The sequence below is a fragment of the Nicotiana tabacum genome, chromosome 22, assembly GCF_000715075.1.
Source record: "Nicotiana tabacum cultivar K326 chromosome 22, ASM71507v2, whole genome shotgun sequence".
In the NCBI taxonomy this organism is placed as follows: domain Eukaryota; kingdom Viridiplantae; phylum Streptophyta; class Magnoliopsida; order Solanales; family Solanaceae; genus Nicotiana; species Nicotiana tabacum.
In genome coordinates, this window is record NC_134101.1 from 110,989,516 (window position 1) to 111,014,042 (window position 24,527).

Sequence of the window (24,527 nt, forward strand, 5' to 3'; positions counted from 1 at the left end):
CTGTATTGCAACCCTATTGTTTATAGCAAGTTTTGCCACCTAATTTTTTTTCCCAGATGGCATCTCATAATTGACACGACTATTGTTATTTTTTAAATTTGGGTGCATGGTTTGAATCGCCTACATTTTAATTAACCAAATAACTGCCGAGGCATGTTTAAATTTATCTTTATTAATTAATAGAATAGCTGCCAGCGATTGCTCAATATGACCAAACTAAACCAATAGTTGTTAATAGACTCGAACGTGGTAAATGAGAAAAGTATTACTCTTATTAAACCTACAAGGGGGTTGATACTAAACAAAAGGTTAAAAATACAATTATAAATAATATAACTACATTTGATAAATGATAGAGTTTATTACAACTTACAAGCATGACAGGGCAACAAGTGCAATAATAATAGAAATTAAATAAAGTTATGCAACAGCAGCACTAACAAGTAACAAATACAAGAATAACAATAAATTAATTCTTTTAAAAAATTAATGTAAATTCTATAATAACTCTTTACATGTATGTTTTTTGTCGCCACTTTCTTCCAATTGGAATATTTATGTTTTCCTTTCTTCCCAGTCCCAGAGTTCCTAAAACACATAGCGAGCGCTTTGTCTTCTTTCTGCCCTTTTTGGTCTCGCTGTCGGGTGAAAGTACTTCTGTCGGCTTAATTAATCCAAACACTCGTTCTTCAGGAATTTGATATATGACTCCATCATATGATCCGTCTGCATTTTCGGACCATAAGAATTTATTTCGTTCTCACCAAAATCATTCAATCCATGAGTAAATTCACTGCATCCATCATTCACCATTCTTTCCTCATCTACTTCAAAAATTGATGGTGGTGGATATGGTGGTAGTGGAGGTGATGGTGGTGCAACTGCAATATTTGAACTTTGATGAGGAACTCTAGCAGCTTCTTCAATCGCATTTTTAGACGCAAAAAACTTCAAACAAGGCCTTATACCAATGTTTTTAACATCAAAAAGGTACGAACACAAATCATTGTAATTCCTAATGAAGGAAGGAGGAATCTTGTCCCTTGTTGGCGCAGAGCTAAGCATGTAAGTAGTATTCAGGTGCCTCAGCGAACATGTTAGTTTGCACGTTTAATCATGACATCAATAAAATCATTATATGTACCATTTGTATGTATACGAATAGGTATTTTCGCCTTTGTATCACAATCCCGAATCCAACTAGTTGGCTCCTCAACCATTCATTAGAATAAAGACCACATACTAATATATAATTTCTCATCAGTCTATTGAGAACCAATTATCTATTTAACTATGGTCTATTACGCACTAGTAGTCGGGCTGAGCAAATTGTAGAGCAAAAAATCTACAGGCACCCAAATGTGTAATGGCAAAGAAGATGAGATGTAAACACTTACCAAACGAACAGATAACACAATATATCCATTAAACGTAATGCTCAATCCAACGTACCACCAATTCCATATCCAAATCGACAAATCAAAAACTTCGAGCTTCCTCTCCAAATCTCCAAATCCGATGAACGTGGCTTTGAGATGAATAGGGAAGAAGGGAGCAGGTCCAACTGACCTCTATGCGAGGAATGAAAAAAAAAGTGACCTTCAATGACGGATTCTCACGGTAAATTTGGAACGGAATGGGTATTGAGGAACGCGGGAAGGGTCTTTTTTTTTAAAAAAAAATCAATAATGGTAATAATAATTTTATATAAGTTGGGACAATATATAATAAGTAAAACTTTGGGGCTGCAAGTTGAACTTCCCCCTTCACCTTTTCATTAACCCGAATTAAACAAGGTCTTTTGAATAATAATTAAAAACTTGAAGGTCTTTTGACAATCCAAATTTAAAAAGAGGCCATATGGCCACTTCCCCAAGTTTCTCTTGTGAACTAAAATTTGGAACAGAGAATTTGAGAGGAATTTTAACAGCAATTATACTTGCAAGCAAAATTTATGGGAAATATAAAGCAGAATTTTATCCCAATGACCTTTTTGTAAATAGTTAGTGTTATAAGGAATTGAAATTAATAATAGTTGCTATTTAGTTGCTATTTTTAAATGTTGTTATTATTAAAAATTAAATTATTGATGTTCAAATTTTATATAGAAAACTATACTCATACAGTACTTTTGATAGGGAAAAGTACTTTCTTTTGATAATAGTTCAAGAAGCTCCAATCAGTGACCACCACGAAGAATGAACATAGAAAACATGCGACTACAACTCTACAAATTGGTCAAACCAAACCCGTAAACAATAGCATTATTGCTACCCTGAGTTCTGTTCTCGATTGCATGGTCAATTTTGTATGTAACAACGCAACATGGAATGATCATTCAAATTTAAAGACGACTACACACTGGCAAAAAGTCCTGATCAAATTTCGTTTTACTATAATTTCCTTCAAAATTTATGTGGACTAATAACAGGGGTTCTTCTTGAACTTAACGTACAGGTGATGAAAAGAAGATCACAACAAAATACACGAAAAAACCAGCTAAAAGAATGCCGGCGTAAATTAAATTCTGAGAAGACTGCAGTGGAAGTTTGTATTCAATGCTACAGCATCTCATTTTCTCCCTTTCAGACGCCAAAATATGTTCCACGTACCTGAAAATAAAATATCGAACAATCAAGAATATAAGAAACTAAAACGAAATTTCCTAATCTAAATGGGATAAAAGTATCATGTCTAACTTACTGCTGAGTGAAAATGGAACTTTGCAGAATATCTGAACTATTCGAGTGCGCTTCTTGCAGGCGATGATCATATAGTAGGGAAGACAGGTCTACGAGTTGTTCCTCAAGGCTCTGTTATTAGTAGGACGTCAGGATAAGCCATTTACAAAATGCTAATACTAGATTTACCAAGTACAGGAAAATAAATTACTTACATCCAAGTATTTTTCTAGTCGATCAACTAACTCATGGGGGAATGGTTCAGGTAAGTTGGTAGTCTTTTTATAGAACTTTTCCAGCCATAGTTCAGTGCTTGTTTTGTTCTTTTTACCCTTCACTGGCTCACCAAGAGGAGTTTTGAGATGTTCAGCAGCAAAAGCTTGGACAGCCTGGGAAAGAGAGGGATATGGATAAATACAGATTAGAACCAAAAAGATAGTGAATGACAACTAACAGTACCTCTGATGTCTCCCTGATCCGGTGAAGGGCTGAATCAACACGTGCATATATTGTGTTCCTCTGCAGGTGATGGTAAATGATGAGAGTTTAGTTCCATATGAGTTACAATCAAATCTACATCATGTAAACTCTTCTTTGATAATTGTAAAGCAGATAAAGAAAGTGCATGACATACCAAGGCGACATCCTTGAGCAATTGACTGACATGGGAAGTGTTAGAGAATGGTCCAAATGGGTGGCAACCTGTTGCCCAGAGCCAATTAACAACAGGCCTTTCATGCACATGAGAAGCCTTTTCATATGGAGCACTCAATCCACCAACTACAGAAGCCAACCCTGCCAATATATGTCGTTGGGATAGCACTGGAATAGCATGCCTTCTCTCTATTTCTGAAACGTAGCTGTCAAACACCAAGAGGAAGCAAAGGTCCATAACCAGATGCATGTAAGGAGAATAAACATCAGAAAACATTTACGGGGAAGAATTGTAAGTTCATCTAATGAAATAATTTTAAAAAAATAAATCTTCCTTTACCACATTTTGTGTTTCTCGTAGATGTAATAGACTTAGAACACCAGTTTTAAGAATGCCTCTGATGAATAGAAAAATACTGGAGAGAGATTGCATGCAAAATCTTTTAGATGCCTAAAGGCTGAATACAGGAGAATACGAGGGAGGAAAGGGAAATAGAATCTTGCTATCTACTTCAAGGAGGAAAGAGATCTAGAATTTTGCTATCTACTTCGCATATGATTCTCAATTGACATTCCATCTTCATTCGCTCTCTGTGTCATTCCAGTTAGCAGAAAAGTTAGGCTGGTTGGAGAACATAAGCCATCGATCTCCCGTTATGAAATTGAATCAGGTATGAATTTGTTATCAGGGAATTAGGCTTCTATTGACATACTCTGATAAGAATAGTTGCAAAGTCAAAATTGTAAATATTATCAACCGCTATACTTAGCTTGCTAGATTCATAATTTATTTGAGGCCAGGAAGACAGAACCAAGAAACTACTACTCCTTACATAGGAGAAGTTTCTGCAGCTAAAACATTGCCAACAAAGGAAACTGAAAGCAACCTTGACATGGCAAATTAAAAATTACATGATGGTAGCATAAAGTAGAAAGCCATACTAAAAGACATGAAAACAAACAAGATAAACAAGGCAGTGAAGAATGAGGAAAGACTTTACACTAACCTCAAAGGTATCTTATCATTCTGATGTTGGAGTACAATAACTACATCCTTACTTGTCCAAACAAGACTTTCACCTTCCATCATAAGATGTTCATCCACATCAGCTAAAGATAGAACAAATCTGTAAACAAGGAGGAGATTGTTAGAGCATCAAAATAATGACAATTAAATATGCCTCTCTTGTTCAAAATGGCAGTAATAGGAACAAAAATCTGCTGGAATTTAGGTTTAGACCTTTTAGAGATCTATTCATTCATTGGCTCATTGCAAAAAGAAATTCATTGCAAAACTAGGAGTCTCTTTAATCTTGTTAGGGAATTTATATGTCAGCGGAAAATGTATAGAACTTCTAGGGTAGACAGAGATTCAGTTGTTTTTATTGTTGTTGTTGTTGTTGTTGTTGAATTCATTCATTGCCAAACAAACAGAAGCAACAATTTTAAAATTAATAAGAAAGAATCAGAACAATCAAATAGAAGAGACAGGTGTATCAAAGACAATGTTCTATTCGCATTTTGGGAATATCATCCAATAATTCAGCAATCAAATTGCTATAAGTCAATAATGTAAAAATGGAACAGCAAACAGCAGAAGTTTGTTTTCATTCATCAATCTTACTGATTGACCTAACTAAAAGAGGGCTATAGACATAGTGAATTATGCTAGCCATCCAATATCACATACCAAACCAATGATTAATGCAGAAGCATTTGATGAGCATATCTAATCATTGACTGCCATAGGTAAAAAGGTTCAGCAAGTAAAATACACATACTCTAGAAGATCAAAGACGAGTCTTTTAGCAGAACTAATAATTGGTCACTGAGCAAAGAAAGAAAGCTGCTAATTAGCACTATCGATTTATATAGGGATATTTCTAATGTGTTTATTCAGTATCAGAAGGCAATGTTAAACATCAGAGAGAGAGAGAGAGAGAGGCATCAATAGAGCAAGTTCTGAGCAATCCACAAAGCATGAGGTCAAAAGTTGTTGTGCTCACACTGGGATGACTCTAGTACCATATGTGCGGTGCAGATCTCCTTGTTTTTTCTTTTCTATTGTTCTTTTCTTCTCCTTTTTTCGGCTCTGGCTATAAGTAGCCCATATAGGTTTATGCTTTAGTATGGAATCACTTGTACCATCACTCTCATCCATCCAGTGCTAGAAAAAAGAAAAAGATCAAAAAAATCAGGCATAGATAGAGGTATACGCTTGTGCAACGGATAAATATTGATACAAGCCAAATGGTGTGTTCCGCAGAATATTTACGAGGCAAGGAAATGGAGAAAACAACCTGGCGGAGAAAAAATTTACTTGAGAGTGAAGGGTCAGAAACCTCAAGTAAACCAGCGGCAAGCACATCTGCGGATCGTTCCATCTCCTGCATTTGGCAATTGCATAAAGATACGTGATAAGAAACTCCTAATGACAAATCTGACAGAAATATCAGATGACCAAAACAAATGAATAAATAAACAAAAAATTAATAAAAGCATCAGATAACCAACACAGACAAATCCTTGGAGCTATGAAGAACAAAAAAGATATCAGTAACAGATACACCATTTGCCTACTGAAACTAACTGAAGACCCTTTCTCACATACTCCTAAGGCTTTTCACATCGAACTGCATCTATTATCTCAACTGGCAGGTAACAAGGAAAAGACAAAAGGAAAAATCAGAAACCACCTCTTTAAGGATCGCACCATCAAGATATGTCTTTGTATGAACATGGAAACGTCCATCCTTCTTTGTTTCTTGAAGGGAATGACCACGCATGGCTTTTGAAACAGCTATAGCCAATTTCTCATGGCGATGTAAAGCATGCGAACCTCCAATCATCACTACTTCCTGTTCTTTGTGAAGCATCTTCTTCACCTGAAGGACAAACAACTAAAAGTTCATAATTCATGTATACCTCTGGTTCTGTCTAAATTTTAAGAATTTCTCTTTTTGGGTGGCGTCATTATTAACTTGAGAAAATAGATAAAGGAAAATATAAAAAGATTTCCAGTAAGGGAAATCTTATAGACTAAACAATAATTATTAGAAACTTTTTGCTTCTGTAGATCACATGTTTAAGTCAATATACTTGTCAAAACATGTAAAAGGAAAAACATAAGCAAAGTAAATCGCTTAATTTAATCATCAATAATAGGATTAATACCTCAGCAACCAAGTAGCAGTCCCCCCTCCCCCCTCAACACACACACACTCTTGATAAGTAACCAAGTAGCAGTCTTGATAAGGACCAAGTAGCAGTCTTTAAATTGACATTTCTCTACAGGCAAGGATTGATGTCAAGTATATTAAGAAAGTAAGTATACCTTCTTCATAAAAATCTGAAAGCTTACAAGTGGTTCACTGAAGAAACAAAATTTGAAGTCTCCACAACAATGTTGAAGTGCAAAACATTCTCAACTCAGTTACAAAACATTAAGACATTTCAACCATCCAAGTCGCTGGATACACAGAAAAGCATCACAGGAGCCCAGGATAATGTGGTCCAAGTTTTACCTCAGCTTCTATTGCTCCAACATCAAGACTATAGTTATGCCCACGTGTCATGATATTGAAGCGATTGTGATTTTGAAGGACAATGATAGGGATAAGCAACCTTGTTGTCATATCAGCTGTTTCAAACCTGACGAATACATGAGAAAAACACTAAGATTGTATTCCAAGAAAGAACAAAGTTTATCTATAACTGCTACAAAATGTCAGCACAGAGAAAGCAGGGGACAGAGACAACCATAGTTATACTATATGACAAAATAAACAGATCTAATCCTCACGATGGCATCTTCATAAGTATGCAAAGAAACACATTGATATGTTAAGTGTAACAGAGAGATATTTGCAATTGCTAGTGCCTTTTAGTTTTCTTCCTGTTCTTTAGATGTTATGAGACATAAATTACTAGGGATAAGAGTTCAAGAATCAAATACACGCTTAAACACTAATTTAGTGCCTTCAGAACCAAGAAAACCATCATTAAAAGTAACCAAAACATTTGTTTACCTTGTGTGAAGAAATAAAATGACTTTACCTAACATCCGGAGCTATGACGTGTTCAATGGTGGTTGCAACTAGTGAGGCAAGCTGACCAACAAAAGTTTCATGAGCGGCATGCTCAGTAACTACACCTAACCCTTTGTGAAAAACAACATTCCGCAAACGAGGCAATGATCTAGAACTAACGCTTCCTTCTTCAGTTTCAATCTTTCCATAAGTGCAAGGACCTGCTGAGAGGTCAACCACAACAAACCTGAAAAAATAATGCCAGGAAACTCAAACTTCTGGACAACATGCTAAAGCCAATCGAGCTTTCAATTAATTGATCATTGTGATTATTAAAAATTCAATAGCATACACTATACGGCATCTGAACAAAGTAAGGATTTCTATTAAGGAAAACCAAAAAGGAATGCATGATTTTCCATGACCACTTGACGGTCAAATGAAGAAAGTGAGATTGGCTGCAACTTTTTTTGCAGAGCTATTTCTACTGTTTAACTCTATGTTACAGCAAACCCGTCACCTTTTACCTCCGCTACTTATCTCTGGCCCAAACAGATCATCCTGGCTTTAGGCTTCCATATGTAAGTTAATATAAGGGCTTAAACTTATGAGAAAAGAAAATACAAGCTACAAAGCATGAAGAGGTACATGAAGACACCAACAAGAGAGAAACTAATCGTCAGCCTTGTATGCCACATAATCACAAGACTGTAGCTTTAAACCCACAGCACAGATATTTAAACCTGCAAAATCTATGCAATTCGAAACTTGCATGTGAAAGAAATTGGAGGATTGGGAAAAGGATAAAGATTTGATTAGGACGTAGTGTCAATCATAGGCCAGAAATGGATTAGAATACAAAGGCAGACAAAAGGTGCTACACTGCAATCCAAATAGAGGAAGCACTGTAATTATCGAGTGTAAAGGGCACTTTTTTTAAGGGCACAGTTTGTTATCTTCTCTGTAGAAACTAAAATCACTATTTCTATATCTAGTGTAACACACGAGAAAAACCAACAATACCTGCTAGAGCCAAGCCAGACTTGAGAAGCTCCCCCTCCATTATAACGATAGCGATATATGTAATCTCCTTCTTGTTTTTTCATCTCTTCCTCATTGAGTTGTGTGATTCTGCCATACATTAAACTGTCCAGGTCAATTTCCTTGTTCCCGGGGTCCAATCTTACCTGCAATGAAATTTTCATGGGAACAACGGTCAGTTAATCGACGTCCCTATTCAGCACTAAGAAAGAGAGAACTTAGTGAATAAGGTTGAAGTCTGATGATATGGGTTAGTGTGGAAAAACTGACTTCTGGGTAAGGACGAAAAGCAATCCAAGGCTAGGAAATAAAAAACTTTACAAAATAACAAACTTAAAACAAAAAGTCAACCTGAACACTTAATATCCTTCAGTAATAAAATCAACAGTTCAGAACAATCAAAAATTTGATGGTCAAGTTTGCTAAACAAACCTTATCAAAGTTAACAATAAAGATTACAGTAGGCCAAGGTCTATCCATCTCTTCACCGGACTGTCCCCAACTCTCAAGATCAAATAGATAAGTGTAAAGTTTCTGAAATTCTTGGTTCCACTGCAGTTGCCTCAACTTCAAAAAGGGGAACTTCCCTTCCAAAATCAGTCTACAAATCACCAAACAGGGTTGACATCTCATTTCGATTTTCATGAACTAGAAACTTAAATAGGAAAATCTGAAGCAGAATCATTGCAGTTACCTCTCTTGCATTTCCAGCAGGCACCATGGCTGCCTTAAGTGCTTTCTCCAAGGCTATTAGTTCTGGCTGCCCAGCCTGAGGGACAGGTGACACGAGAATCACAACATTAACCATTAAACATTAGCACCAACAATTCTAGTTTCATCTTCTAAACATCTTTCAAAGGACCCAAACATCTATGTTTTTATTTATTTACTTTTTGGGTAAGGGACACCAAACACATAATTTTAATGGCAAGAACTACATCCATTTCCGGAAGAGTATTCCTACTTCATTTGTCTGATGAAGGACAGCTTTTTGCTCATCAGGAACCCCACTCGATGAACATTTAAGTTTGAATAAGTTAAAATCTCCTGCCTTAAAACAAGATTACAATGATGACGACAACAACAACAACAACAACTACCTTTATGCCGCAATCCCAAAGTACCATAAATCACTATTGAGATGAAATTAGATTTTGTCTTATTGCCAGGAATAAGCCATAATCCTAATTAAAAATTCCCACTAAATTAGGCCATCTGACTTCTATCTAGTGGTGAAATTTCATATTTATGTTTCACTCAAAAATTCCTCAATATCCTTAGCATCAGAATCTTGTTGCTAAGAACAAAGGAACCCAAGGCGATATTGTCTAACTAATCATTTTGAGGCATAATGATTTGTGAATGAATAATAGAAACATATTCATAGGAACTGCTACTATTTCTCAACAAAAAGAAAAAGAAAAAAGAAACATATTCATAGGAGAGCAATCAACAGTGAGAAAGCAGTAATTGCAACTGTACTGTAGCTCTATGCAAAATTAAAGATTCCCAGCATAAAGAAAAAGAATCAACAACATACCCAGTAAAATCCCACATAAAGAAAAAGAATCACGAACTTGAAAAACCACAATAGCAAAATGGTAGAAGTATATGTCAGAGAAGCAAGGAAGCTCACCGGAAATGCATTATATACAATGTGATGTTCAATATCAAGTGGCTGGCCCGTCTCCAAACATGAGGGCCTATGAGTGGGAAAACTAACTTTCAGAAACTCCTCCAACTTAGGAGAATCTAATGCGTACCTGTAGCCCCCGTCGCCACTAAAACCAACAAGAACTATATTCACTTCAAGAGGGACTTGAAATGGAACCTGTCCAAGACTAACACAATTAGGCATCTGAAACGAGCTTTTTATATGAAGAGAATTTGAAAATGTAAATAGCCTGCATTATGACCTCAAGTTGCCAATATTCCCCAGGTTCTTCGACGGCCTATTATCTATTTCTCTCAGCATTCAAGCCAAATAGGAAATAAGATTATCCGATATGTGAATGAAGAGTAAGATCAATTTATGGGCCTATGCCACAATACTAGAAGCTAAATCGCATTTGTAAAAATTGAAAGTTTCAATGCGTTGGACTTTTGAGTTGACTAATAGCACCAACACAGTAACAGCCTTAACGTGGATTTAGGAGATTCAAAAACAAATTAAAACAAAATTCTAGGCTTCCAGTAGAATTTGATACGAACTTCGAACTAATTTCACTATATTCTCACTCTAGTTTAAGCAGTGAACCAGCAAGGTGATTTTTAAGTAAATTATGCAATAACTGATGGTATTGTCGAAAATAAATATATGTAATTAACGCCAGATTAGATAAAATTTAGATCTACCTCGGCGCGAGAGAGAAGCATTTGACGAACATCCGATCGAACACTGTCTTTAACGTCTTGAAAAGCTCCATGGTGCCACTGTTGGTGACCTGGATCTCTACGATAGGCCTGAGCAGCTGATTCGGACTGAGTCGTGAACAGACTCAGTGCAACTATCACTATGCAAAAACAGCTTGTTATTCGAACCATCTGTAATTTATATTTCTATTTCCTTCTCAAAGGTGTAGTATTAGAAAGCGGTTATGCTGCAACGGTATCGAGCGCACAGAGTTCTGTTCTCCGGCGAGAAGAATCGCGGTCTCCCGGTGGCCGGGAATGTTTGACCTTTTCACAGGAGAAGAAACTGATGGACGGTCACGGAAAATGACATCTGAAGTAAATTCCCCGAATGGCCCTGTTAGGCTGTTACTGCTGTCTGAATCCATTCCAATACGGGCCAGACAGGGCCCCCTCCTCAAGCTTGCGAAAAGTTGCAGAAATATGATATTTTTGAGGGCGGTCTTTAAATATTGACCCTTGTTTGCCTCATGGTGAATTTGAGGTCAAAAGTTAAAAGTATTATCCATCAAACACTTAAGAAATTTGAAGCTCTATCCACCTCATAAAGCAAATAGAGACAAAAATTTTAGACTATCCACCTTGAGAGTTATTTGTGTACTTTATCCTCAAGCTTGCCTTTCAAGAGGCCCAATATTGGTTGTGAGAGTGTATTCATTCAAGAGAATCAACCTAAGAAAAAATTACATAAATAAGCCATAAATAGATACTACTTATCACCAATTAACTATTAAGGCCTATTAAAAATAGTCAGAAAAAGTTACCAATAATATGCAACATTCAAAAAATATATGCTAAAAAGGATTTATTTTTTTCAACAGGAATGGTTTAAAATTGTGAAAAATACATAAATGGGGCAATATGCATGATTTAAAGAAGATTGGAGGTAATTTGGACTGGTTTGAAGCTAAAATTGTGACTAATGATATACAATATTCAACCTAGGCCAAAAAATGGGGTTATTTTTCAATGGCTATGATTAGAATTCGTTGAAAACACATAGATAAGGTAATATTAAAAATTTGAGGAATATTGGTGCTGATTTGGACTGGTTTGAAGTCAAAATTTGTTAGTGAAATCTAGTTTAAAAGATTCTTTACAATACATATATCTAACATGTATCTCACACACATGTATATATGGATATATAGAAAAATATAAGGGATACACAATATCTATGGGATATATAAATTATACATATGGGATACACATCTCATCTTCTTCCATGTTCATCTTATACTTTAAATTTGGCTCAACCCACCAAGTTGCCCCAAAATTAAGATTCAAACTCTTTGAAGTGTACCTAATATATTCCAACAACTTTCACTCTAAATAAATTTCAATTTTAGAAAATCAAATTTTTACATTCAAGCTTAAGCGGGCTTTAATGTCTTTCAATGTAATTTGATTGACTTCCTCAGGGGCGAACCTACATGAGATCAAACGGGTTCATATGAGCAAAGGCAAGAAGTTGATCTGGACTCTTTAAAGGCTGATACAACGGAAAGAACATCTGTTAGGGACTATCATCCAAATGAGCGTGATGAGATTAGAAGAGCATACCTTCAAAGAGGTCCTTACCAACCTCGAAATTATAAGTCTCCTAAAAGATATTTTTCCAGTTTAAAGCATCGTTTTATTCTCAAACGGGTTGATAAATATCATGATTGGTTGGAGTATAGCATGATAGAAGATGCAGCTTATTATTTGTGTTGTTATTTATTTCAAGATGAAAGCATTCATCAAGGTGGATGTGATGTATTTTCGAGTATGGAATTTAAAAGTTGGCACAAAAAGAAAAGATTAGACATGCATATTGGAGGGCTGAGCAGTATTCATAACCAAGCAAAGAAAAAATGTGAAGATCTAATGCAACAAAAACAGTCAATTCAAACTGCATTTGATAGGCAATCCGGTCAAATAAAGCTCGAACAGCGAATTCGTTTATAGGCTTCAATAGAGGTGGTGAGACTCCTTCTGAATCGAGGATTAGCATTCCGTGCACATCATGAAGATGAATCATCATTAAACAAAGGTAACTTTTTTGAAATTCTTAAGTGGTATTGTAACGAGTCGGCCGGTCGTTTGAGAGTTAGAGCCCCGGTCCCCTATTAATGGTTTCCCTCATATCTATTTCTGCTATTATGCCGGGAGGTTTCGTTTTGGTTTTTGGAGTATTTTGGGACACTTAGTCCCTAAACGGAGGCTTAAGTCTTAGAATTCGGACCGTAGTCGGAACTGTATGAAGATGACTTCAGAATGGAGTTCCATCAATTCCCTTAGCTCTGTTAAGTGATTTTGGACTTAGGGTCGTGTTCGGATTATATATTAGAGTTCCATAGCTCATTTAGACTTGAAATGGCGAAAGTCAAATTTTTGGAGATTTGGACCGGTAGTGGAATTTTTGATATCGGTATCGGATTTTGATTCTGGAAGTTGGAGTAGGTCCGCAATGTTGAATATGACTTGTGTGAAAAATTTAGGATCAATCGGACGTGGTTTGGTTGGTTTCGGCATTGGTTGTTGAATTTAGAAGTTTCAAGTTCTTTAAGTTTGAATTGGAGGGTTATTCGTGATTCTAGCATTGTTTGATGTGATTTGAGGGCTTGAGTAAGTTCGTATGGTGTTTTAGGACTTGTTGCTATATTTTATTGGGGTCCCGGAGACCTCAGGTGTGTGGATGCTCAACTGGTTGAAATTTGGACTTAGGCGATTGTTGAAGTTTCAGACATCTGGTGTTTTCGCACCTGTGATAGGGAGGCCGCATGTGGGGGCTCGCAAATGCAGAGAAGCAAGCGCAAAAGCAGATTTGGGAAGCCCAGGCTAGAATCATAGGTGCGAGGTTAATTCCGCATCTGTGATGCCCGCAGATGTGAGAGAGGATCGCAGAAGCGGTGAAGTACTGCATGAGCAGACCAGTTTCCGTAGGTGTGCACGCGCAGGTACAACCACCTTATTGTAGAAGCGGTCCCAGGTCCCTTAAATCCCTTCCTCACCTGTGATGAAGAGGTCGCAGGAGCGAAATTGCTGGGCAGAAAAGGGGCAATTTCAAGGGTTTGAATTTATTCTTCATTTCTGGACTTGAGAGCTCGGGAATTGGCGATTCTTCAAGGGATTTTCAGAGAGAGCTTTGGGGTAACTATTCCTAACTCGTTTTTTGTTGTATTCCATAAATCCATAGTTGTTTTCTTCATTTAATTATGGAATTTGGGTGAGAAATTAGGGAAAATTTGAGAAAAGTTCTTAGGCCGAATTTTGGGATTTTGGTATCGGATTTGAGTAAATTTTATATGGTTATACTCGTGAGTGAATGGGTGTTCATAATTTGTGACTTTTACTCGATTCTGAGATGTGGACCCGGGGAGGCTTTTGGGGGATTTTCCCATTTCTTGCGTTAGCTATGATTCTATTAGTTAGATTAGTTTTTTGTAGTTATATTTATGTTATGTAATTGATTTTGGCTAGATTGGGCCACTCGGAGCCGGATATTCATGGGAAAGGCATTGTGACTGATTGATTGAGCTTGATTCAGGGTAAGTGGCTTGCCTAACCTTGTGTGGGAAAACTCCCCTTAGGATTTGGTATTGCTTTGATATATGAGTGTCGTGTATGTGAGGTGACGAGTGCGTACACGGGCTATTTATTGCAAAAACTCCATTTTCATTAAATAAAATATTCTATTTTTTCTTTAACTAAGCTACACTAGTATATGTAATTATCATGTTTAGTTTAGAATAGCATGTTCACGTGTCTTAATTGCTTAACTAAACTCTGTGCAGCATGCTTAGTAATTTCCTGCTTCTTCGTGGACTTGTACTTAGTCTAAATTGTAGGATTCCTTGTGGTAGTTGTAATTCTATTATTTGAGCTGGATATTTACTTTGGGACTATGGAACGGTATTCCGGAAGATCCCTCTATACTGCATATTTACTTTGGAACTATGGTATTCCGGGATATCCCCCAGCACTGCATATTTATTTTGGGACTAAGGAACGGTATTTCGGGAGATCCTCCCTGCATATTTACGTTTGGGACTATGAGACGATATCCTGGGAGATCCCCTATTGTTATCTCTGTGTTCTGAGCTGTTGCTTTTCCATGATTACATTCTTCTTAAATTTTAGTATTTATTCTTACTGCGATATTTCATTATCTTATTTTATTATATCTATACCAGTAGGGCCTTGACCTGATCTCATCACTACTCGACCGAGGTTAGGCTTGGCACTTACTGGGTACCGTTGTGGTGTACTCATGCCCTTTTCTGCAAATGTTTTCGTGTGCAGATCCAGGTGTCGCTTATCAGCCGCATTATCAGTAAGGCGGGCCAGCTGTAGAGACTTTAAGATATATCTGCCGCGTCCGCAAACCTCAGAGTCCCTATCTACTCTTCCTCATGTCAAACACTTTTTGTATCTTCTTTTTTGTTAGACTCTGGAGTATAGAAATACTGTTTCTTTCTGTAGCTTATGACTTGCGATATTCCGGGTTTTGGGAGAGTTCATGTACACTTCGAGAGTGGTTATTGTATATGCCGGGCGACATTCTTAATTTCTTATTAAAATTTACCTTTTAGTTGTTAGCTTTTATGTTTTCGTTTCATTTTCACAAAATGTTAGGCTTATCTAGTCGTAGAGACTAGGCGCCGTCACGATGGTTCACAGAGGGAGAACTTGGGTCGTGATAGGTATGTGAAAAGGTGTGATAAAATTCGTGATCTTGTGTTGGAAAAGGCTCCAAAAAATGATAAATTGACTTCTCATAAAATTCAAAAAGATATTGTCACTGCATGTAAGCTTGAGACAATTAAAGCTATTATAGAGGATCTAAATGGTGACTATTTTGCATTGTTAGTGGATGATCTTGTGACACTTCATGCAAGGAACAAATGGTTATTGTCTTGCGTTATGTTGATAGAATGGGATCTATGGTGGAGCAGTTTATTGGGATCGTACATGTTCGTGACACTAGTGCTTTATGTTTAAAGGATTCTATTCCCGCAAGGTCTGTAACACCACTCTCAAATATTGCTCATGTCCCCCATGCTACGCGAGTAGATCAAAATGTCATCAATGAAGACAATAAAAAACGAGTAAATATATGGCCTGAACACTTGGTTCATCAAATCCATAAATGCCACCGGGTCGTTAGTCAAACCGAAAGACATCACCAGAAACTTATAGTGGCCATATCTAGTCCGGAAAGCCGTTTTCGGAATATCCGAATCATGAATCTTCAACTGATGGTACCACGATCTCAAGTCAATCTTAGAGAACACACGGGCTCCCTACATCTGGTCAAATAAATCATCAATACGTGGCAACAAGTACTTGTTTTTAATGGTAACTTTGTTCAACTAGCGGTAGTTAATGCACATTCGTATAGTCACATCTTTCTTCTTTATGAATAACACTGGTACACCCCAAGGTGACACACTCGGTCTGATGAACCCCTTTGCTAGCAACTCCTCAAGCTATTCTTTCAACTCTTTTGGAGCTATGCGGTACGGTGGAATAGAGATAGGCTGGGTTCCTAGAGCCAAATCAATACAGAAATCGATATTACGATCTGGTGGCATGCTTGGAAGATTATAAGGGAAACGCATCGGAGAACTCCCAAACAACGGGGGCTAAATCAATCATCGGAGTCTCCGTAGTAGTATCCCGAACATAAGCTAGATAAGCTAAACAACCCTTCTCGACCATGTGGCAAGCCTTCAGAAAAGAGATAAAACGACTAGATGCACTAACAAACGAACCTTTCCACTACAAAAAACCTCTCAGTAAGCAGGACTATTGACCTAAAGCCTGACCCTAATGGCCTGAATACCCACTAGAGGAACCCTGAATAGCTGGTGGGTGGTAGGAGCTCTCTGGCATGACGCTAAAATAGGGCCGCACTGGAGCACCCTGAAAAGGCAGCAGTGCTGGATATGTGGGTCTGCTAGACTGACCTTTCCCAAACTGACCTCTGCCCTAAGACAAAGCACCACTGAACCCTACGGAATAACGGAACCGCTTGTCTCTAGACACCTACTCTCGGCTCTACTGACGAACACCCTCGATTCTCCGAGCTATCTCTACAACTAGCTCGTAAGAAGACCCCATCTCAACCTCTCGGGCCATAGTGTCCTGGATACTAGAGTGCAACCCCGCAACAAACCTCTTCACTCTCTCTGCATCGGTGAGAAGTATCATAAGTGCATGGCGAGACAACTCATAGAATCTCGCCTCATAGTCGATCACTAACATCTGACCCTACTGGAGCTACTCGAACTGAAACCGCAACTCTTCCCTCTGAGAGAGTAGAATATACCTATCCAGAAAGATACGCGTGAACTAGTCCTAAGTCAAGGGAGGAGAACATGCTGGTCTGCCGAGAAGATAGGACTGCCACCATCTACAGGCCCTGCCCTCTATCTGAAAGGTGGTAAAGTCCACCCCGTGGGACTCCAATATCCTCATGTTGTGTAGTCTATCCCTACAACGATTAATAAAGTCATAGAGTTCCTCATGTCGCTCATCTCCAAAGACAGGAGGGTGTAGCCTGGTCCATCTGTTCAATAGCATCTGCGGCTCGCTGGCCGCAACTGGTCTGGGCTCAGGTATAACTGCTGTAACTGGCTGGGATCCACCCATAGGTAGTGCGCTCGGGGTCTGATATATGACAGTTGCATGCCTAGGAGCCTGAGTGGTAGGGGTCTGTGCTCCTCCTCCCGCTTGAGATGTGGCTGGGTATGCTAGAAATAAACCAGCCTGAGTCATAGAATCCATGAACCGCAGCACACGGCCCATGATGTCCTGGAATCCTAGAGCGGACATGAAACCCGTTGGGTCTAGCTCCATTGCAGGCACTTCAACATGCTCCTCAATAGCAGGATCCTCCATAGAATCCACTGGTGGCACAACTGGAGCAACTCTGGGACGTCCTCGTCCCCTACCATGAGCTAGAGCCTTCCCTCGGCCTCTGCCTTGGCCTCTAGCAACATGAGGAGCAGCTCCTCCATGGTCGGGTACATCTACCGCGCGCGTTCTCACCATCTGTAAGAGAATAAGAGAAATATACTTAGAACAACATCAACTGCACAATAGGTGATGAAGAAAGAGTAGTTTCCTAATACCATATAGCCTCTCGAAGATAAGTACGGACATTCCGCACCAATCCACAAGACTCTATTAGGCCTGCTCATAACTTGTGAGACCTACGTGAACCTACTGCTCTGATACCATATTGTCACGACCCAATTTTTCCTATAGGTTGTGATAGAGCCTAATGCTGCCGCTAGGCAAGCCAACGATGAACTAGCCATGTATTTATTCTTTTTAACAATTTCGAAATAGTTGATTTTTTTATTTATTAAGTAATCAAGAAGTGAAAAATTTAATAATATAAAGCTTAAACAAATATAAGAACAAGTGTGGTGAAATAAATACTCAAAAAACCATCAAATGTCTACTAACATTGCCGGTGTCACAAGTGTATGAGCTACTAGTAGAATTTACAAACACTAAACTACTATCTGAAATAGAGTAAATAGAAAGTAAATATAAAAGAGAGACTTCGAGTGCGGCAGAACGGACTCGGAAATAGCTCACCACTAAGTCTCAGAGTATCAGGGGTGCGCGTCGGGATGATTGCCAGTTGCACCTGCCTCAGATACTGCACGCTTAGTGCAGAAGTGTAGTGTGTGTACATAAACAACATGTACTCAATAAGCATCAAGTCTAACCTCGAAGAAGTAGTGACGAGGGGTTAACATCGACACTTACTATGGGCCAATAATAAAATGCAAAAATTCTAAACAGGTATGGAACGTGAAAATAATAATAATAATAATAATAATAATAATAATAATAATAATAATAATAATAACACAATAACAAGCAGTGAATACTTGGTTCCTTAATTGATAATAAATTATTAATTATTTCCCTAAAACTAAATCCCAAGTCAATTCATGTCATTAAATGAATTATAACCTCTCAAGCCATAAAATAAGATCAAGTGTAATTAGGCTCCGAGTATTATCACGCACGATTTATGCCGTGGTCATACATCACGATCCAAAAATATACTGTGTGCACTGCCGAGGGTCGAACGGTACGAACTATAGATGCATCTATTAAACTGTTGAGGCGAATGGCCCTCTCCCATGAGGATAGAGAAGTTTACCTCGCTCGCGGAAGCACTTGCGACACGAGAGGACATGAATTTCTCAGAGTTATTAAATATTCTTTAATTCTTTCCCCAAAATAAGAAATCTAACCTGGAAGTTTTCAACTTTAAAATCTCTAGTCTCAGCTCTATTCAAGATAATTAATATGTACAACAAACATGACAGTACAATTAAAGCATTATGTAAACCTACGACTACCCGAAAACCTCATGGAATATAGCTATGCACGGACTCTCGTCACCTAGTGCGTAGTAGCTCTCCACACAAGTAATTCACAACAAAAAAATACACCTAAAGGGATAAGTTCTCTCTTACAAGGTTAGGCAAGAGATTTACCTCATTCTTAAGCTCACTTCCAATCTACAAATACGCTCTAAATCCTCAACTTGGTGCCAAACAACCCGAAACTAGCCAAATATTATATAAATAAGTCAATATATACTTAAAAGTTCATAATTTAACTATTAGGGTAATTATTCGCCCCTAATTGGAAGATTTCTAAAAATTTACCCCTCGGGCCCACTTGCCCAAATTTTGGAAATTTTCAAAGATAATTGTTACCCATAACCTTATGAACTCAAATATATCATTTTCACCCAATTCCATAATTATTTTCGTTGTTAAATCCTATTTTTATCAAAACCTAGGTTTTTCAACTAAACCCATAATTTTCACAATTTTACATGTTAAAATCTTCCCATAATCTATGTATTAAACTTACATTTAGTAGGAATTACTTACCTTCAATAGCTAGGTAGAAACCCCTTTTTAAGAAGCTCCAAAAATCGCACAAGAAGTGATATAAATGAACCAAAATGGTTTAAGTCCCGTCTTAAATGAACCCTTCTACCTCCAGCGATTTCCGCTTCTGTGGAGAATTGGCCACTTATGTGGCTCCGCATCTGCGAAAAATGCATCGCAGATGCGGCCCCTCCCCATCTGGCCTACTTTCGCTTATGCAAACATCCGCTCACTTCTGTGACACACGTGTCACACCTGCGACTTTCCTCACTTCTGCGGTCGCTTGCCTCGCACCTGCGCTTTTGTAGGTGCGGTCCCTGCCTCGTTTCTGTGATCACTGGGAAGTCCATGCCAGGCTACTTCTGTGGTCAAATGCTCGCACCTGCGAGTTCGCACCTACAGCCAAAATCTCGCAGGTGCGGATGCACCAAAACTGTTGCACCAGCAGTTCTATGAAGTCCAAAACTTGGTTCGTGCATCGTCCGAATAGCACCCGAGGCCCCCGCCCAAACATACCAACAAGTTCGTAAATATAAGATGGACCTGCTCGACCTCTCAAAATAGGGAAACAACACCAAAACTAAGAATCACACTCCAAACCAAATCGAATCAACTTATGAACTTCAAGTTCTTCCAACTTGCTCCGAACGCGTCGAATCATACTTAAACTACTCAGAATGACACCAAATTTTGCATGCAAGTCTTAAATCACCATACAGAACCATTTCAGGGCTTGAAATCCCAAACGTACCTCGATAACACCAAAACTAACTTCAAACCAAATTTAAATTACTTTAAAAACCTTCAATGTGCCAACTTTCAATACTAAGCCCTGAAACGCTCCTGAGTCAACCAAAACCAATCTGAACATACGTCCAAGTCCAAATTCATCATACAAACCTATTGGGACTGCAAATCTCGGTTCCGAGGTCGTTTACTACAAATGTTGACCCAAGTCAAACTTAACCCTTTTAAGCCCATAATAAAGAACTAAATGTTCTGATTTCAACCCGAAACCTTCCAAATCCCGAACTAACCATCCCCCAAGTCATAAAATAGTAAAAGCACATACGGGGAGTTTTATTTAGGAAAACAGGATTCTAGAAAGAAAAATGACCGTTGGATCGTTACATGAATGGTGAGGCATGGATACAGTAATATCTCATACAAAAAAGAACACAAAGTTAGTATAAAAATATACCCCCATGTTCTCCTCCTTAAGGATTTGAGCATGTTGATCATATATATTGTCTCCACTTTTCTTCTTCTCCTTTGTACTCCTTTCCTCCTCACCTCGTATCTCCTTGCAACTCTGATCCTTAGGTATGGGCATTGTAGTTTGTCGTTATTGACAATCCTCCTTCCTTGAATATCCAGATCTCCAAAACAATGACATTCTATATGGCCTACATCCAAGGCATAGTTTGCAAGGTGATCTTCTAACTTATTGCCTTCTCGAAGAGTATGTGACACTGTGACATTAGCTCGTGCCATAAGCTCATTGATTTCCTCCACATATACTGCAATTGACCATGGGACAACCCACTCTCCAGATATTACATTATGAAGTAACATTGAACTGTATGCAAATCAATAAGCACATAATCCTACTCAATACAATACTTCAAAGCATCTACTACTGCCTTTGCTTCAGCTTCTGTATTGGTACCATCTTGTATTTTGTGCTATATGCATAGACTGCACCCTCATATTCATTTCATGCACCAATTGAACTCCTACTTGGGTTGCCCCTAGAAGCTCCATCTGTGTTCACCTTGATCCACCCTGGATTAGAGTATTCCCATATCACTTTAGTAACCTTCAAACGAGGAGTGTAACGCTCCACTATATGCAGTAAGAAAGCCACTTATGAGGAAAATTTTGGAGTCTTGGCTTTCTCAATTTAAGAAGTGATTGAAGAGTAGTAGACACCTGATATATTACCCTACTTAGAGTAACTGGATCTCCATATTTGTAGCCATTTCTTCACTTCCAAAGTTCCCACACAATAATGGATGGTAATGCTTGCGTAATTGGTTGTAATCTGGGCACAACATTAGCAATCCAACATTTGATGACTGCTTGATGAAATGTCAATTCCTTTACTCTTATATCTACACATGATAGGAAGTATGACCACTCTTTGTTAGCAACATAAGATCTGAAAAACAGTTGGTGAAAAGTTTCCTCCTCCGGATTCATACAACACCAACATTTAGAAGTTATTAAGTATCCCAATCTCCTCATGGAATCATCAAGTGGCAACTTGTTCTTCCAATTTCCACATGGAGAAGGAAATTTTGAAAGGTAGTCCCTTTACCCAAATCTTCTTGTAAGCATTGTCAGGTTCCTTCCTCCTCCTCCTCCTCCTCAAGTAATCCCAAGAAGACTTGACACTAAAAGATCCATTTGTTTCGAGTATCTAATAAGGATTGTCCAGTTCATTTTGTACATTTGGAGGCTTGATATTGCCACGAATATGGGCAGTCAACTCCTTCAGTAAAATTTCCCTAAGCTTATCACCATTCCATAAATCAACTTGCACAACATCCTTTACATTCTGAATTGATTCATCACAAAAGAAATTTGGGGGTGTGATGTAATATAGGGCCCCCAAACCTGTCCAGTTTTCAAACCAAAACAATGAGGATCCCATTCGAATATGCCATCCAATTTGATGCTCAATTTGATCCCTACATTCAAGAATCTTTCTCCATACATGTGAACCACCATGCCTCCAAGGCACCACCATGGCATTCGTCTTCTTACAGTACTTTTGGCTCATAAATGAACTCCATAAAGAAGGTCTGGTCCTAAAATTCCACCAAAGTTTGCAAAATAAAGCTTTGCAGACATCATGTAAGGACTTAAAACCTACCCCACCCTCTTTCTTTGGTAAACACAAGGTGTCCCACGATGCCCAATGCCTACTTCTTCCATCAATAGAGTTGCTCCAGAAAAAACTAACAAAATGCTTATGGAGCTTATTGATCATAGAATTAGGAGGATTCACAACTGAAAGCAAGTGAGTAGATATGCTTTGCAAAACATGTGAGATCAAAATTGCTCTTCCTCCAATTAACAATAACTTGCCCTTCCAGGATTGTAATTTGTCCAAAATCTTATTCATAAACCCCTGATAGTGATCCATATTCCTTCTATTGTAAAACATTGGACACCCTAAATAGGTGAATGGGAAATCTTGTTTACCCATTCTTGTAATCCGCTGGACTTTGTCAACTACTATAGTTCTACTTTTGTTCCTCCTTATACTTATTTTGGAGTAAACCACCCGTGGCAAAATTATCAAAATATCTTCGAGAGCGAGTTATGTGCACCAACTCAATCTTATATATTGAATGTGCGTGATATGTGTGGGGGTCAAGATGGTCACGCTTATGATTGTGCTTGTTTCTTATCCTCTCCAAGATCCTTATTATGACGAGTCTACTTTTTCATGTGAAGTTAATAGGATCAAAGAACCCAGGGATACTGACCTGAAGGAGATTATGGGTATGTTAATTTGCCTTGTGGAACAATATGATGAGAAATCACTGCAGATACATAGGCAAGAGGCAACTATTCACGACTTGAAGGCCCAAGTGAATCAACTAGGTGAACCTTGTAAAGCGCAACATACTGACATTGTGGATAGAAGCCAAGAAGAGCATGAATTAGCGGCAAAAATTGATATTATAATGGAGGAGTTAAGGGCTGAATACCAATAAACTAACCAAATAGAATATGATGATGTCGATGTTAAAGAATGCATTTGAGTCAACTAAGGACCTTAAATATGCAACTTTAGTTGACTCTAGATTGTGTCATGAAGATGATGTGAATAAGCCTGTGAATTTTCAGTTTGAGGGCATTTGTTTTCACTCCAAGCATTTTTTTCACATTATGTTTGGATAATAATATGGAAGTAGATTCATCCGAGCCAATTGAGGAGTCAAGGAATGAGGAATAACGTTCCTACATTTGGGAATTTCTCTTGATAGAAAGTCAGGATTACACACCTCATGCAAAAGCCAAAAAGTGAGTTGGACCAGTTAGATTTGTTCCACAACTCCTGGAGCATAACAAAAACTTGAATCAAAATTAGGAGTTCAATTCATAAGCTCCAGGTGGAGGCGAAAAGTGATTAATTCACGTTGTGCCACGACATTAACTAAGACACTTGTTGGGACAAAATTCAACTTTACTATTTTGTTAATTTTTATTTTTATTTTATTATATTATTTTTGTATTGCAACTTTAGTATTGTAGAAGTAGGATCATAAGATGCAAAGCCAGTGGAAGGAAGCAAAAGAAAACAAGATGACTAGACTAAGTGGGGGGTGCCCGCATAAAGGACCAATGCCTGGGAGATGTTTAACTACCCCATGAGTTGCTAATGCTCCGGTTTTTAGCCTACTAGGGAGTTTCTTTATCCTCTTGTTATTTAAGGTGTGCATTAGAGACAATGCACAATTTTAAGTGTGGGGTAGAAAAATTATCTGAGTGGTTTCTTGTGCTATGTTATGTGTGTTAAAAAAAATAAAAAACCCCTCTTGTTTTTTCTTATGGATACGGTTCTTTTTCAAGAGATGATTTTTTTCTTTGAACCGGGTGAGTTTAGGTAGATTTTTTTTAAACCCTTTTAAAATTTTATTTTGAACTTTCCCCGACGATGGACTTCCTAGACAGTTTTATTGAGGGTATTAAAGTTTAAAGAAAAATATTTTTTTTCTCTTTTTGGGTTGATAATGGAATGGGGAGAACTTGAATATCGTTGCTTTTTGACATGTTTT

General features: G+C 38.0%; 1 non-coding gene across 1 annotated transcript; it reads right to left on the reverse strand.

Annotated features, from left to right (window-relative positions):
• Nucleotides 1-2,362: 2,362 nt before the first annotated feature.
• LOC107802868 (uncharacterized) lies at nt 2,363-11,273 on the reverse strand. The gene is made up of 16 exons (XR_012705617.1): nt 10,760-11,273; nt 10,041-10,235; nt 9,099-9,173; nt 8,837-9,005; nt 8,387-8,550; nt 7,392-7,610; nt 6,860-6,986; nt 6,032-6,220; nt 5,636-5,722; nt 5,342-5,502; nt 4,343-4,462; nt 3,316-3,541; nt 3,141-3,200; nt 2,897-3,070; nt 2,704-2,813; nt 2,363-2,612 (listed from the first exon to the last, which is right to left on the reverse strand). It is a non-coding gene; the product is annotated as an uncharacterized LOC107802868 (transcript).
• Nucleotides 11,274-24,527: the final 13,254 nt, after the last annotated feature.